The sequence below is a fragment of the Pithys albifrons genome, chromosome 6 (genome assembly GCF_047495875.1).
Source record: "Pithys albifrons albifrons isolate INPA30051 chromosome 6, PitAlb_v1, whole genome shotgun sequence".
Lineage (NCBI taxonomy): Eukaryota > Metazoa > Chordata > Aves > Passeriformes > Thamnophilidae > Pithys > Pithys albifrons.
Window position 1 is genome coordinate 39,106,329 of NC_092463.1, and position 14,739 is coordinate 39,121,067.

The 14,739-nt window shown below is 40.1% G+C and overlaps 1 protein-coding gene across 2 annotated transcripts in view; it reads right to left on the bottom strand.

Moving 5' to 3' along the window:
- Positions 1-14,739, bottom strand: part of ITPKA (inositol-trisphosphate 3-kinase A) — a 41,824-nt gene that overhangs the window by 17,825 nt on the left and 9,260 nt on the right. The gene's annotated exons all lie outside the window — the stretch shown is intronic.

The following is a 14,739-nucleotide window of genomic DNA, read 5'->3' on the forward strand; positions in this document are numbered from 1 at the left end:
TCATGCCCTGGAACTGAAATGCAGGTAGGAGAGAACCACAGCCCACCAGCGTTCATGTTACACTCTGAGGGATCCGAAAGCGCTTTACAAACAAGGGGAGAAGGCTTATTTCTTCTGTCATTAGAACATGACAGTCTGCTGGAGAAGAAAATTGGAGCTGCACAATGCTCATGCATGACAATTCAGTGTTGAGGGGGTTTTGTTGAGATCAAGTATAGCTGGGTATTAGGCTGCATTTACAGAAGTGCTTATCAATAGCCTAACTGGAATTCACAAAAATTAAGGGAGGTATTGATATCACTGAAAACAAGTGTAGGTGCTTGCTTATCATCTGAAAAATCCATACTCAAAACAACCATGTCTTCACTAGCATGAATATTGATCTGACAATTTAAGTGCTTAGGATACGTAATTTTTATTGTCTTCTCTGTTGTACTTCTGTAGAATTGAAAACCAGAAAAAGTGAAATTGCAGACGACAGAGGCAAAATGTTGCTCTCCAGATCCTACTCTGACGTTCCCCAAACTTGTTCAGTTATATCACATTTTCTATCCTTTAGCAACATTGGTCACCATGTGAGGGCAAAACTCTTGCAGCTATCTTAGAATGTATCATAATACCTGGATATGCAAACTCACAGACACAAGCTATTTTTCTTTCAAGAATTTGCTTCAGAAGAAAGTTTTAATTATCCTGCAAATTAAACTGACATAACAATATAATCACCATGTGAGCATACTTACTCTGAAATGACATTGCTTCTTCCTATTAAACTCAATTTGGTTTTGAACAGAGTTCAAGATGAAATGAAGTCTCACTCTCGGTCAGACATGTGCCCCATGCATCAGAAATACTTTTGAAAACACTATGCCAGTGCAAAGAAGCATCCAGAGAAAATCCTGGATGTTTTAGAATATGAAGACTTGGTTGCACTTTTTAGAACTTCACAGTTGTTACTAGCTCTAGCTAAACTCCACTTTCAAAAATAACTTCTGCAAGTTTAAATGACCTTTTCATAAACTATATTATTTGGATTTCGTATTTTATACTATTTGCCTTAAGCTGTTCCAAACTGCAGCCTGGCAGTGCTAAACAGCAACTTGTCTCTATTGCAGAGAGACTGTTTCACACCTCTTAAATATGTCCATGGCCTCTTTCTGGAGGAAACTGCAATGCAAATATTGTTATTCAAGTAGCAAAGATGTATTTATTATTTTTGTATAGTTTATTTGCCAAATTTAAGTCACAGCAGAAGCCCTTCAGTCTACTTTGCTGTTTCTACTCCGGAAGGACATGGCCACAACTTATTTAAAGAATAGTTGAAAGTAAACATCATTCAGAAGTAAAATGACCTCTTTGAATGTAGCTCCTGCTAAAAATTTAATTTTTGAAGATTCCAGACCAATTTTCAGGGTAACATTGATTTTTTCCTATCCCTTAATCAGAAGTCAGGATTGTTCCATAATTCTCCCATAAAGATCACAATAAACTCATCATAATGTTCCACTTCTAACACTTGCATCCTCTTTCCCAATGATATACCATACTGCTATATCCAGCAGTAATGAGAAGCACAGGTTTTCAAGGAATGCACATCAACTGTCAATGGAACATCACACTCCAGTGGCTTTCCCACCTCCTCCCTCCTACTAAACTCTAAGAAGCTGAAGCTTTTATTTGTACTGTGGGTGTAAAGGAGAGACAATGGGCCAAATTCAGCCCCAGCTCAAGTGGACTTTGGCTGCTTAGGTTACAGCTGCCTTGGATGAGTATGTTTAAGTTACTCATCCAATAAACAGACAGTGACAATTTTTATTTACTCTTTTTTTTTAATTTTAAATAATCTCTTCTTACAAACCTTTTTTGCTTCCTCAACACAGGAAAGCATAAGGCTCAAGCTAGATGGCAAAGGATTGCTTTCAGACCCATCCTGTGGAGCATGCTGCCATCGGCAGGGGTTCAGCAGTCACTCTTTCCTCTGCTGCAACTTCGAGTCTCCCAACTAATTCAACCCAGGATACAAAACTGCCAGGATGCAAGCAGGGCTGCATGCTGTTGAAGGAGTGGTATGAGTGGGAAGATGAAAACTTTGTGCCTGCTGTAGGAGGAATTTTTCTCACTTCTATTTCTAAAGCAAGATTTCTTCTTCTTTGTTAGCAATGGTAGTATGTGCTTTTCAAATCTCTGTTTAATGCTGCAATGGCAAAGAGGGCTTCCATCACTGCCCATCTGTATTTGCAGTGCTTTTCTCCCTCAGTTCCTGTTTCTTCCAGATTCCTGCTCAGTCTTTCATGATCTTTTACTCTGCCTGCATCTCTTCAAGACCTCATTTCTTCTGGATTCCCAGGGAAAACTCAGGTACCTCTGCATTGTATCTGCAGTTGGCATTGCCAGAGTCAGATTCTCTTGACATCACTGATGCTGTTTTATATGCCTCTTGAGATCAATATACTCAAGAGTTTTCCAACAGTAAAATGGAAAGCATTCCAAAAGGGTCAAGAGGCAAAGATGAAAAGTTTTGACCTTCTGAGATGCTGCATACAAGTTCCTCAATGTGAATTGTAACTGACACACTATACAAACCTCCTTAAGCAATAAAAGGTGTGCGACACCAAAGGAGATAAGCCAGTTTCCTGCCAACAGGTCAGCCCATGCAACAGGCTGCGACACAGGAAGTGTATCCCTGGCAGCAAATGGACAAAAATTGAGGAAAGAGAATGGGAGAACTGACTCACACAATGCATGTAAAAGACTGTGGCTTGGTGTCTGACTTTGAAGTGCAGTTCTGAAGAGAAGTGTACATACATGCAGCAACTGTGGCTCACTTGCTCTGTGTTAGCACAGCATATCCAGACAAGATGCTGGCCAGACAAGGTATTCCCAACCTATTCAACCCTGGAAAAAGGTGGCTGCTGCCATCATGTCTATCCCTTATGAAAGAGCAGCAGCAACTGAGCGCCACTGGTTTCAGTGAGTACAGCTTTCTCCAGGTCTTTTCTCATGATAAGTGCACAACTTAATCTGTTACTAGTATGGAGAAGCACAGCCATGACCACAGAACATGCTGAGTTGGAAGGAAACCTGCACAAATACACCAGTAGAATTTACCTGATGAAAAAAAAAACAAGAAAATCACTGGGAGGTGTTTAATCCATTTCAAGGGGTTCTAGCTCAGACCTCACTGTTTCCAAGAGTTAATCTCCAGGGACTACTAGACTTTTCTGAAACCCTTCCACCATTCAGGACAAGAACTATAACATCCTAAAAACCAACCTCACTGAAGAGATTAGAGAAAACTCGCCAAATTGGGCGGGGGTTTTTTGGTTGCTGTTGCTGTTTTACAGGCAGTATAGAACAACCAACATGTCTCTGAGCATATGCTGAATACCTCAGCAACAGGAAATCCACTCTAAATCATAAAGGCAATGAGGGATAGGGACCTGAATCATCTTCTGCTGTTCTGTGGAAAAATAAATAAAATCACTCCCTTATTTAAGGGTAAAATGAAAACAAGTATCTCAGCTCTTCAAATGTCTTAAACACATGTAATTACCCTCAGGCAAGCTTTGACAAGCAGGTAACATACACAAACATTTGTTTTACTTACTACTTTTCAGCAATTATGATAATTAAAACATCAATCATGTCTAAAGTAGTAAGTATTGGGGGAGGGGGTATAAGAAAAATCTTTTCTTCAGAAAAGAAAGTAATTCAGCTTTAATAGTTCCAGCACATCACTTGAAACTATAGTGAGCTAAAGTACAAAACAACACCAAAATGTAACATGAATCAACAAGGTCTTTAAAAATGTCCACGATTCCATCGGCAGCAGAGTGGAGGAGTAGATTCTTGCTTGAGCTCTTAAATTTTCATGGAGATTCTGCTAAACTACAGTAAACAATGACCCTTGAATCCTTCTTTTTCAGGGAAATTTCAGTCGTTCCTTATCTGAGATCCGGTTGTCTTTTTTTGTGCACTAGTACAAAGCCTACACAAGCCTACAGAAAGCTATTATGACAGCAAGAAACAAAAGGAAAAAATGAGAAGGTTTTTTGTAATTTTTTTTCCTAAAAGGCTTTAAGAAAGAGTACTTAATTGTCAGTCATCATAATTTCCTGTTCTCTTAAAGTCTCTACATCATTTAGGCTAAATTCTGCGACTCTGGGACACGGGGGCTGAAATGTGATCTATAATGCTGGTTGCCACAACCTACTCAGTGCCTCACTAACTCTTAGAAGGAACAAAGTTTCTCCATAGGGACTTGCAAGAAGTACAGAAACTATAATTATCAAAAAGTAACTACATGCATTTCAAAATAATTCTGTAAGAGCCATATGCCTAAAATGCAGAAGCACTAGAGGAACACCTTGCCTGGGAATCTTGGCCAACACAGTGAGCAGCAAGTGCATGAGAAGGTGATCAGTGTTGGCCTCTTTTGGGGCACGGTAACCATAATAATAGTAACTGGAAAAATAACACCTGAGAACCCATCAGACCAGTAGCTGGAACTGCCTTTTGCAAGCAGGCTCTAAGCTAAGAATTACTAACCTGGGTATCAGTTATGACTTATCTGTGCACAGTATTAGTCATTCTCCAGTGGTTCACCTTGCTGCTGAGGGTTTTATTGCCCCCCTTCTTTTCCTTGTTCCTTCCTGGTCACAAGCTAGCACCAACATTACTCTGAGTGACACAACAAAGTGTCATGGGGTCTGTGTCTTAAGTATCAGTGTGAGCAGGTGGTCACCCTCTGTTAAAAACTGTTCCTTTTAACCTCTGTGTCCAAACTCCCTGCTCAAGCAGGGTCATCCTAGAGCACACGATTCCATCCTGATGGTTCTGTAATATCTCCAGTGAGTGAAACTCCACAGCCTCTCTGGGCAATCTGTTCCAGTGCTTGGTCACCTGCACAGTAAAATTCTTCCTTATATTTAGGTGGAACTTCCTGTGCATCAGCTTCTGTCCATTGACTCTTGATCTGTTGCTTAGCACCACCGAGAAGAGCCTGGTCCATCCTCTTGACACTCTCCCTGCAGATACTGATGGACATCAACGAGGTCCCCTCTCAATCATCACTTCTCAAGGATGAACAGGCCCAGCTCCCTCAGCCTTTCCTCATAAAAGAGATGGTCCACTCCTAATTATCTTCATAGTCCTCCTCTGGACATGCTACAGGATGTGCAGTCTGTCTTGTACTGATGAGCCCAGAACAGAACACAGCACTCCAGATGCAGCTTCACTAGAGCTCAGAATTCTCTCTCGACCTGGTGGCAATGCTCTTTCTAATGCACCTCAGGATACCACTGGTCTTCTTGGCCTCCACTTTTACTTTGTGTAGTATATATTTAACCGAAAATGTTTTTAAAACCCTCTGAGTTAATTTTATTTACAAAACCCCTGTTTCATTTATTGTAGTTTATTAAAACTGAAATCAGTTTGAAACCTAGTTTGTTTTCTTAATTCTCTATGCCATTTTATTCAATTACTTAATAATTTAGAAAATGAAATTAACATATTCAAATTCGTTCTCTGTTTTCATTAGTGTTTGCCACTTTATTTTAATTGGCTTTGATCTGACATACTGGACCTATACAGGTAAAGAAGCTCAATGTAGTTCCAAAGCTACTAACTATATTATTTTAATGAATGCCTAGCCCCAAGAAAACTTTGTTTTCATTTGTTTCAATGTAATCAATACCTGCCACTGCCATAAAAAGCTTCCATAAGGAATACATTTTAAGAGAACCACAACCGAGACACTTAGCAGCCTAATTTAATTACTCTGTCATTAGATATGCTTCTCTCAGTGAGTGCAGTCAGTAAGTACAGCACTGTAATTACAACCTTTTAAAAACATAATCACACAACACTTCAGCCACTCAAGTGTATCTACTACCACTTTGTCAAAATCACAATACTCTACCAAGTTCTCATCAGCACCACTTTCTGCAGACTAATGACTGTTCCATGGGTGGAGCTTCACAGCACTCAACTTCAATGGTTTTTAGGGACTTAATTTTTTCAAGGGAGTACAGCCCTGGGACAGCCCATCATATGGTTTAATCTCATGGAGAGAACTGGGCATTTGAGTGATGTTATACATATATAAAAAATTAATAAATAAAAAAATAGTGAGAGTTGCTCAGCAACACAGTATCTTTCTGGTTACAGTCACAAAATTTGCTTACTGAGGGATTCTGGTTTTGAGTTCTTTCAGTTTGAGGCTTAGTGTAGTTATCTTTGCAGATCTGAAAGAGGGAGGTAGTTGACTTGGTCAGATCCAGATCCTGAAACAGCAGATATTTTTATGCCAAATGTAAGCAAATTATAATTAATCCTTGGTGTTTCTTCTAGTAATACATACAGATACCTACACACATACTCATGCACATTTTTAAATACCTAAAGTACATAGTAAAAGCTTTTCATTGCAGTTGATCAAAATTTCATTACCTTTTTCTTCAATTGTCCACACTGTAACAACTCCTAGGCTTGGGATCATTTGATAGTTGAAGAAACTTAGGACACTTAACAAGACATAGAGAAAGTGAAACACACTTCATTTTCCCCTTATTTGTTGGGAGAAATATAAATTAAATATCCACAAAGGTTCTGCGCATAGAAGCAAGGTGCAAGTTTTCCCACAGCTAAAATAAAAATGTTCCAAATAACAATAACAAAAATTCCTGAATTTGTCATACAAAGCACTTCCTTTACAATTTCAGCAGCTGGTTTCTGTGCTTTTGCCCCTTATTAAAGGTTTCTGGAATCCTCAAGCTAAGGAGATTCTTGCTGCCAAGTTTACTACCCACTTGGCTGAATCAGACATGAATCACAAATTGAGACAAAGATCTCAATGGGTGGGAGGTGAAAGAGCAAGTTAAGAAGAAGAATGCTCCTCAAGCATATGTAAGCAATCTCTCACACAAAGCTTTGTAACTAAGTTTCTGAGTGCAACACTTAAATCAGCTCCTAATATAATGTAAGGCTTCAAACTGACTTAGTCTCCTTCTTACCACATTTCAATCTCCCTTCGTCCTGGGCAGGAAACAGGTTCCTGATGCACACACACACTAATCCATACAGCAGTAACTGTGTACCACTGGACAAAAAGGTATTTCAGGCCAGAATGTTTCTCTGTGATAAGTACATCTGGACAGCCTGGTCAGAGTCCAGAGTTTTGAGCATCAGCTTTACGAAGTCTGTGCCCTGACATGCAACGGCATCATTCTTCACTGTCTGAGGTGTTCTGCCAACCCAAATGCCAACTGATAATGTGGCCAAATCACTGCAACTGGCCTTCTGCCAGGACAGCTGTGTTACTTCAAATGCTGTCAGCTGTCACTTAGGGAATACAAGCAATGTAACCAATGTCCCTGGTCAAGGATATCCCTGAGCAATCTCCACCTGCCGGATGCCTTGGCAGCCTTAACCATCATTGTATCTGCTACAGTCCCCCAAGGGAACATAACACTCATTGCTTTGTCACACAGTTGATCTTCCTGTAGTGTGTGAGTGCCAGCTGAAGCTGTAAGAGTGATAGCCAACAGCAAGAGGGAACACGTGTTCCTCAAGAATGGCAGTTTGCAAGCTACACAAGCAGCTTCCTGATCAGCACCTCTCATCAGACTGCCAGGCAAATTGTGACTACACCTTCATCTCTCTCTCCCTCCCTCCCCCTCTTTCACCAATCAGCCTCCAAACCTTTGAGGAGAAACAGTGCTCAGCCTGCACTTAGCGCTTGATGCTTCTGGCTTTGCACTCAGCCATGGGTGAGGGCCACAGCTGCTCACCCAGCATTTGGCAGGTGTATCCTCTGACTGCAGGGTTTCCATTTCCTGTTTGTTCCGCACTCATTATGGGCTGGGCTAAATCTTCAGTGTCTTGAGAAGAACTTAATGCAGTAAGCAGAACCAATATTGCAAGTCAGAAGCATGAGGTTCCTGTATTTTCTCCTCTCTTGTGCCCCACCATGCAGTGAGATGCACACATTATCTGGTTTTGCTACCCTTTAGGATATTTGGTAAGCTTGCTGGGTGTTCATTACATCTGGACCAAAGGAAGAGGTGAAGGCAAGAGAAATGGATGGTTGGTATCAGACTGAACTATCAGGAGCACAAAATCCCATGTTCCACTCCATAGCTGGATTATATTTGTAACTCCAGGTGCAAATTCCTCTCCAAATCAGAGGAAAATGAACTATGAAGAAGTGAAAGCACTGCGTGCCCTCCTGGAAACTTTATCAAGAGCCACAATCTGCTGACTATTCCGTTTCTGGTTATAACCAATTGAATTATCTACAACCTCTACATTATACCCAGGTCAAAAGACAAAATAATCAAGCAATTAGATGGCCTTAAAGCTGTACTGTGACAAGGACTTCCTTCACTTATCTCACAGATATGTTGACTGATACATTTTATTTCAATACGAACAAACACTTTCTGTTCTAAGGGATACTGAACTGTCTACCTTTCCTAGCAGGCATTAAGCATGGCCATTATGGTTACTTTCACAGCTCGTGTTCTGCTCTGAAAGATATTGGTACTCTAATACGATGGAGCTCTGCCACCTGTCCCTACTGAACACAGGAAAACTGAACCAAAGACATTCTGCCCATACCAGGGTTCCACCAGAACGTCAGTCTTTGCTGGAAACTGAAATCTTATTATTCAAGAAGTAAATGGAATGTTCCTTACTGTAGGAAAGTTGATTCACTTTCAGAGCCAGACATCTGAGATTTATTCAGGCTGTCCATCACCCAGAACAATTTTGTGATAAATCAAACATCACTTTAGCAGATGGTGTGGCAGAAGGAAAGAAATCTTTCTTAACCTCCAAAACAACTGCACTTTAAATCTTCAGAAACTGTTCAGCAATTTGACAAGTCTCTGCCCATCCTCCACTTCTCCTCCACCTGTTAAGGGTCACTGACTGACATTACCAGCCATGAGAAAGGAACATCTAGAAAGACAACACTCTTTAGATGATAAAATAGACCTAACATCCTATTAGGTAGGACACAGAATTACCAGTTCCAAATACGATGAATATTTGGGAATACTTAAACCCCAAACAGATCTATACTTCTCTATACACAGACCAATAAACAGGTTTAGCCTAAAGTGTAAGCACAATTTGTTAAGGCACAAACATGTCATTTGTGAACTGTGCATGACCTCAAATCCAAATGTACTACAAGTGCCAATCCACTTGAATCAGGTATAGTTTCTGCATAACATCAAGAGAGACTGTGTTCTGGCAACAAGCCAGGAAATAATTTCAAGAAGCTAATCTCCCCTGAGTGAACTCGGGAAGGAAGTTGAGTATGCGCTTCATCTTACTTGCTGTGGTGGTGCAGACTGTTGCCCAGAGATACAGCTCTGCTCTGCCTGCCCAGCAGCTCAGGGCTGGGCTCACCCCCAGTTTAACACCCCAGCGATTCAGTGCCCACAGAAGAATCTCCAGTCTGAACAGATAAAGAGAAATACAGAAAATTTTTATGCTTATCCTTTATTGCACTTTCCTACTCACCAGAAAACACTACCCTTAGACAGAAATTGCAAAATTGTCTTTACCTAAGTGGCCAGAGACTCCTCTCTTCCCTATACCTAGCAGCTTGGGTTGGCAGACACATGTTGAGAGCCTCCTGTGCTTTCAACACGTGGTCATGTGAGGGCCCCAGAAGCCGCAGCCTATACAACTTTGAGATTCTGCCTGTAAGAAATGTAACATTGTAACAGTGGAAGACTACTGTGCTACAATTAATTTTTTTCTGTAGGAAAGGATAGGAAGCACAAGGATAGAATTAAGGTTGCTGTAAATACGTACTGGTTATCTGTGACGATTGTGCTCCATTTTGGTCACTATTCCAAGAAAGTTTTGACAAACAGGATGAAAATTCGGGGAAGAATAACAAACATCATGTTGCTGAGGCAAAAATAATTCTGTTTGTTTATCCTGAGGACCAAGCATGGCAACTGTTTTCTACTATACAACAAGAGTTCATAACTATAAGAGCAGTCGATTGTTCTCCATGACCAGTGGGAAAGGCAAGAACAAAAGGCTTCAATTTGCAACAAACCCAAAATACATGGGTGAGAAATGAGAAAAGGACTTTCTGAAGCATCAGTGAGTTTTAAAACAAGCTTGACAAATGCCTGTAAAATTATAGTCTAGCTCAGACACAGGAGAGACCTGCCACCAATACAGAACTGGGCTGCACCCAGTGTCAATGAGTTGCACTGCTTTTAAAGGAGTCCTTGTCATAGGCACCAAGACAGTTCATCATCAATGGTCTTATGTCCTGCAGGACAGTGAAGAAAGTTACATGAACCATTTCTGTGCTTTATTTCCATTTCCTAAAAGGTAGTAAAACATTCATTTAGAAAATTAAGTCACTCACACCAGTATTTGTCTACAGATCAGAGTTTTTTTCATTATGGTACATGTATATATCCATATACATACACAGAGGTTACTGAAAGGTATTGATTTTTAAAATGTTCTTACATATTTTTTTTTCTTTTCTACCATGATAATTCAGCTTGTAACATCCTAAAACGTCAGACACTCATTTGTAAAAGATCTGAGCAAAGTCCACTGCTTCAATATGGGATCTAGGTCCAGACATGTGCCCTTTCTGCTCCAGTTCCCAAAATTGCAGGCTGTAACAGCTCTACTTCAGAACACTGTTGAATAATTTAATTAATGAGTAAACTAAATTAGAGATACTCAAACAGAACAGTAAGTACTCAAATAAGTACTAATGTAGTGTTAAGTGAAGAGGATTATTAGAGTCTAAAAATGTATCATATAAGAAACAGATCAGACATACAATGGTAGCAGCTTGCCATCTGCTCTTCTAATCTATCACAAAACAAAGTCCAGTACTCCATCTCTCCATCCTCATCTCCTCCAAACTCACACCTCCATTATGCTCTAAAGAAGCATAAGCAGTTACTGCTTTGCCTATCATGCATTCCACTGTTCAAACACGGCCCATCCTTTCCAATGGAATGCAAGTGTCAACATGTGATAAGCACTATCATTTAGAGGGGTGTGGTATTTACCTTGGGGAAAGCCACATCCCTCAGCAACCACTTTAATAACTTTGAGCTTTAATAGAGTAACTGTGAGATTACTGCAAACCACTATGCTGAAAGGATTTTAAAATAAAAAAAAATAAAAAGACAAACAGAAATCCCAAACACACAAATGGCGAAACCAACCAAACAAAAACAAAGCAGAAAATCCCCCAAACATAAACAAACAAATAACCATAATCATAACGCCAACAAAAAAACCCCCTACGTTCCTATTTAAATTAGCATCAGAACAGAACATGTGTTCTAGGCGGGATGGGAGCACATTAGCAGAACAGGGCAACGGTGAAGAAACCTAGAAATAAGGATCCTTCACAGTATACCACCTGAGGGAGAGGCTAACAAGGTAGTTGTTTCGTTCTGCAGCAAACCTAACATTAGAGAACCTCTTCCTGCCCCAAGTCAGCCCTAAGAACTATGCAAGGAATGCAGAGAAAAGATGCTTTCTCCCTTGAGCAAAACTATAGGATTAAAAGAGAATTTATGTTAACAGAACATAAGAGAGGCAAGCTGAATTCCTCCTCTGTATCAGTAGTAGGTAGCCCCAGAGACAAGGGATTATTTAAGATTTCAATTTCCATAATGCAGTCTTAAGAAAGAGAATCAAATTCAGACCTTACATAAGCAGCAGTGACTCAACGAAAGACTGAAACTGAAACACGGCATCTGTCTTCCTGAAGAGTTGTGGGTGTTTGAACAATAATGATTGTGTTTTACAGAGCATGTTTCCTCTGCCCTAAAGGTAAACACATGTGCTTATGATCAGGACACTGGAAATCTCACATTTTTAAAAGTACGAACATCAATTGCTAACTACTAATATGCAAACCTACCTAAAGAGAAAGTAAAATAAGCAGAGTGCAATTTAGATAAATCATTTATCTACCAAAATTTTTATCATAGTAAAAGAGACCAAAAACCCCCATAAAACTTCAAAGAACTTCATACTGTTGGCTCCTAGCAACAGGACTGGAAGCCACACTCCCGTATCTCACACAACCACCTACACCGGATTCTTGAAATATGATGCAAGCAGCAGCTTCTGTGCCAGATTAGACACAGGTAGCAGAACCCAAAAACGACCAACATCAATACATCAGGGCTCAACAAAGACAAGACACATTTGAAATGTCATTTGCAGGTGGTTGGTGACCTACACTGGGCACAGGTGGACAACCCATGCAGAGAAGTTACTTCACAAGCCAAGACTGTTTTTTCTGCCCTATCTGCTCTTTTTCTCGCAGAATGCAATGTAAAAAGAATACTGGCAACTTGGCTACATTCATCCTACAGCCATCCCCTGTCCCAGACTGGATTGTTGCCTATAAAATCAGAACTGAAAAGGCAGACTAGGATCAAGACACAAAATTACAGCAATGGAAGAGGATGTGTTTCTAGAGATAATGCAGAAAATCCCAATTGATAGAGACAAAAATATATGATTGGTTTTCTGTCACTCCAGTTTTAACATTGGAATGGGAAACCATGATTAGGCCAATAGCCAGTCCTACTGTTGGCAAAAGACTTGGAGACTGTTGGCATAGTGATTAACATGCACTGGGCTGTTAGAAAGCACAGGACTTCCTCCCTTCCTAGTCTCTTTGCTGAAGGCACACATTCTCTTTCGTCTTGCTATAAATTTTGGGAAAATAAGCCATTAAACTATTAGAGATGCCTAATTAGTACCCAGATTCAGACAGATCACTAGGCCAGAGAGAAGTCTAGAGGCTCACTTCTTTCTAACGTAGTTAAAATAAGACTTCATTATTTTTATTACTGATTGCCTTTGCTAGCTATGGTGGTGTGATGACCAAATGATAATCAAAAGCAGCTGGACATCAAGAGTCTCCACATTAAAATCCTTTCATAGGTTTGTCAGCAGAATGCCAGGATCTGTCCTGAAATGAGTACCTTGGGATTTAATTGCTTGCTCCTTCTGGGTTAGCACAAAGAAGGCAAAAAAAGTTCTTTATCTAAATTTCACAGAGCAAGACAATACAAACTGTATCCAATTATCAGCTTAAAATACTGATACTCAGCATTTACCACTAGGGAAAAGTGAGAGCTGAAGCACAGGAAGGTTTCCTAGTTTATTCAGATGATTTACCTCTAACCAAAGCTTACCCTTTTTGTAGGGTCAATGACATTGTTCCTACAGAAGATACATGGGTGGCAAAGGAGAAAACCCACAGCAAACAGAGCTTATCATGATTAGAACATTCAGGTCGAATGCACTTAACCAACAACCCACTCAAATCGTGCAGAAGATAACAGGCAATCTGCATGCAAGACACAGATTTTTATCCTTTCTAGTGCATCACATAAGCACACAACAACGGAGAAGAACACAAAGGACATACAAACTTGCTCTAGCTTTGTCTCTTTCAGAAGATCAGGGTCTCAAAACCCAGATGTCCTGTACAGCCATCAAAGCACCAACACACAAGAACTATTTATGTATGTTTCATCCTCTTAGGTTTTTTTTATTTGCTCTAGGTTACATCAAAGAAGGGCAAAAATGGCAGTAACTGGTTGTTTCAGACTAAACAACTCCAACAAAACTTGAGTGGTTTCCAAGGCTATAAAAAGATTCACATTGACCCAACTACAAAATTTCTAGTGAATCCTCTGGCAAAGCTTTTTAACCTTGAATTTTGAAGAAGAAGCCTGAAATCTAGGAAGAGAAGACTCTTCAAAGCAGAAGCAAGCCATATGGACAACGTAAGTCAAACTGACCAATTGTAGGAACCCCTAATTAATTTGCAGTAGGCCCTCATTAGTATTTAATTACCTTCTGTGGAGACTCGGGCACAGCATAGACAAGGGATCGATGGAGCTCAGTTATGAGGGATGTGTTCAGCCATCCCACTCTTCAGATCAGTGAGCTTGAGGAGGCTCAGCCGTGCACAAGGTTACCCTGATACAAGAGGGCCATGTCTCATGGGGCCTGAAGAGCCTCTCCATGTACAGCACTCCTGTGAGTGCCCCTCTAGCACAGGCACATTAACTGGCCAGCCAGCACTGGGCTCATTCTGCAGCATGTGCCTGGGAAATGGAAGGAGGATGAAACATAAGTGCCATATGTCAGCACTTGCAGCTACTGGAACATGTTCAGATGCAGAATTAAGTTTCCACTGGAACTTTAAAAATCTCTTAAATGCAAAACTGCGTACTCAAAAGTTAGTAATCTGCAGAATTTAAGTTTTTGATGCAAACAATTTATCCTCTTCGTGGCAATGTCTACCATTTTCTGCAGAGCTTATGACACAGCCTTTAACAATACAGTAACATACTGTAGTTCCTATTTATTCAGTGTAAACAAATAATTCCTGACTCTCAAAAAGCAATTTTTTATTCTGCCCTCATTGCCTTCACCGTTTTTACTTCATCTACTGAAAACCTACTGCAAACATGGCTACTGAGTTGCGCTTTATGACAGCCATCTCTGCAGTAGTAGAGCGTTTTCCAAATTTTAGTGAATCTGCAAATTGTAATGTGAATAGTTTTATCTATATCTTATAGAAAAAATACTGAAGGAAAGATAGTGAGTACTTTTCATATTAACCTAACCTTGAAAGCTTAATCTGAGGTGTCAGTTTTTGCTTTTCCTAATACCCAGCTCCCATTAACTTTGGTT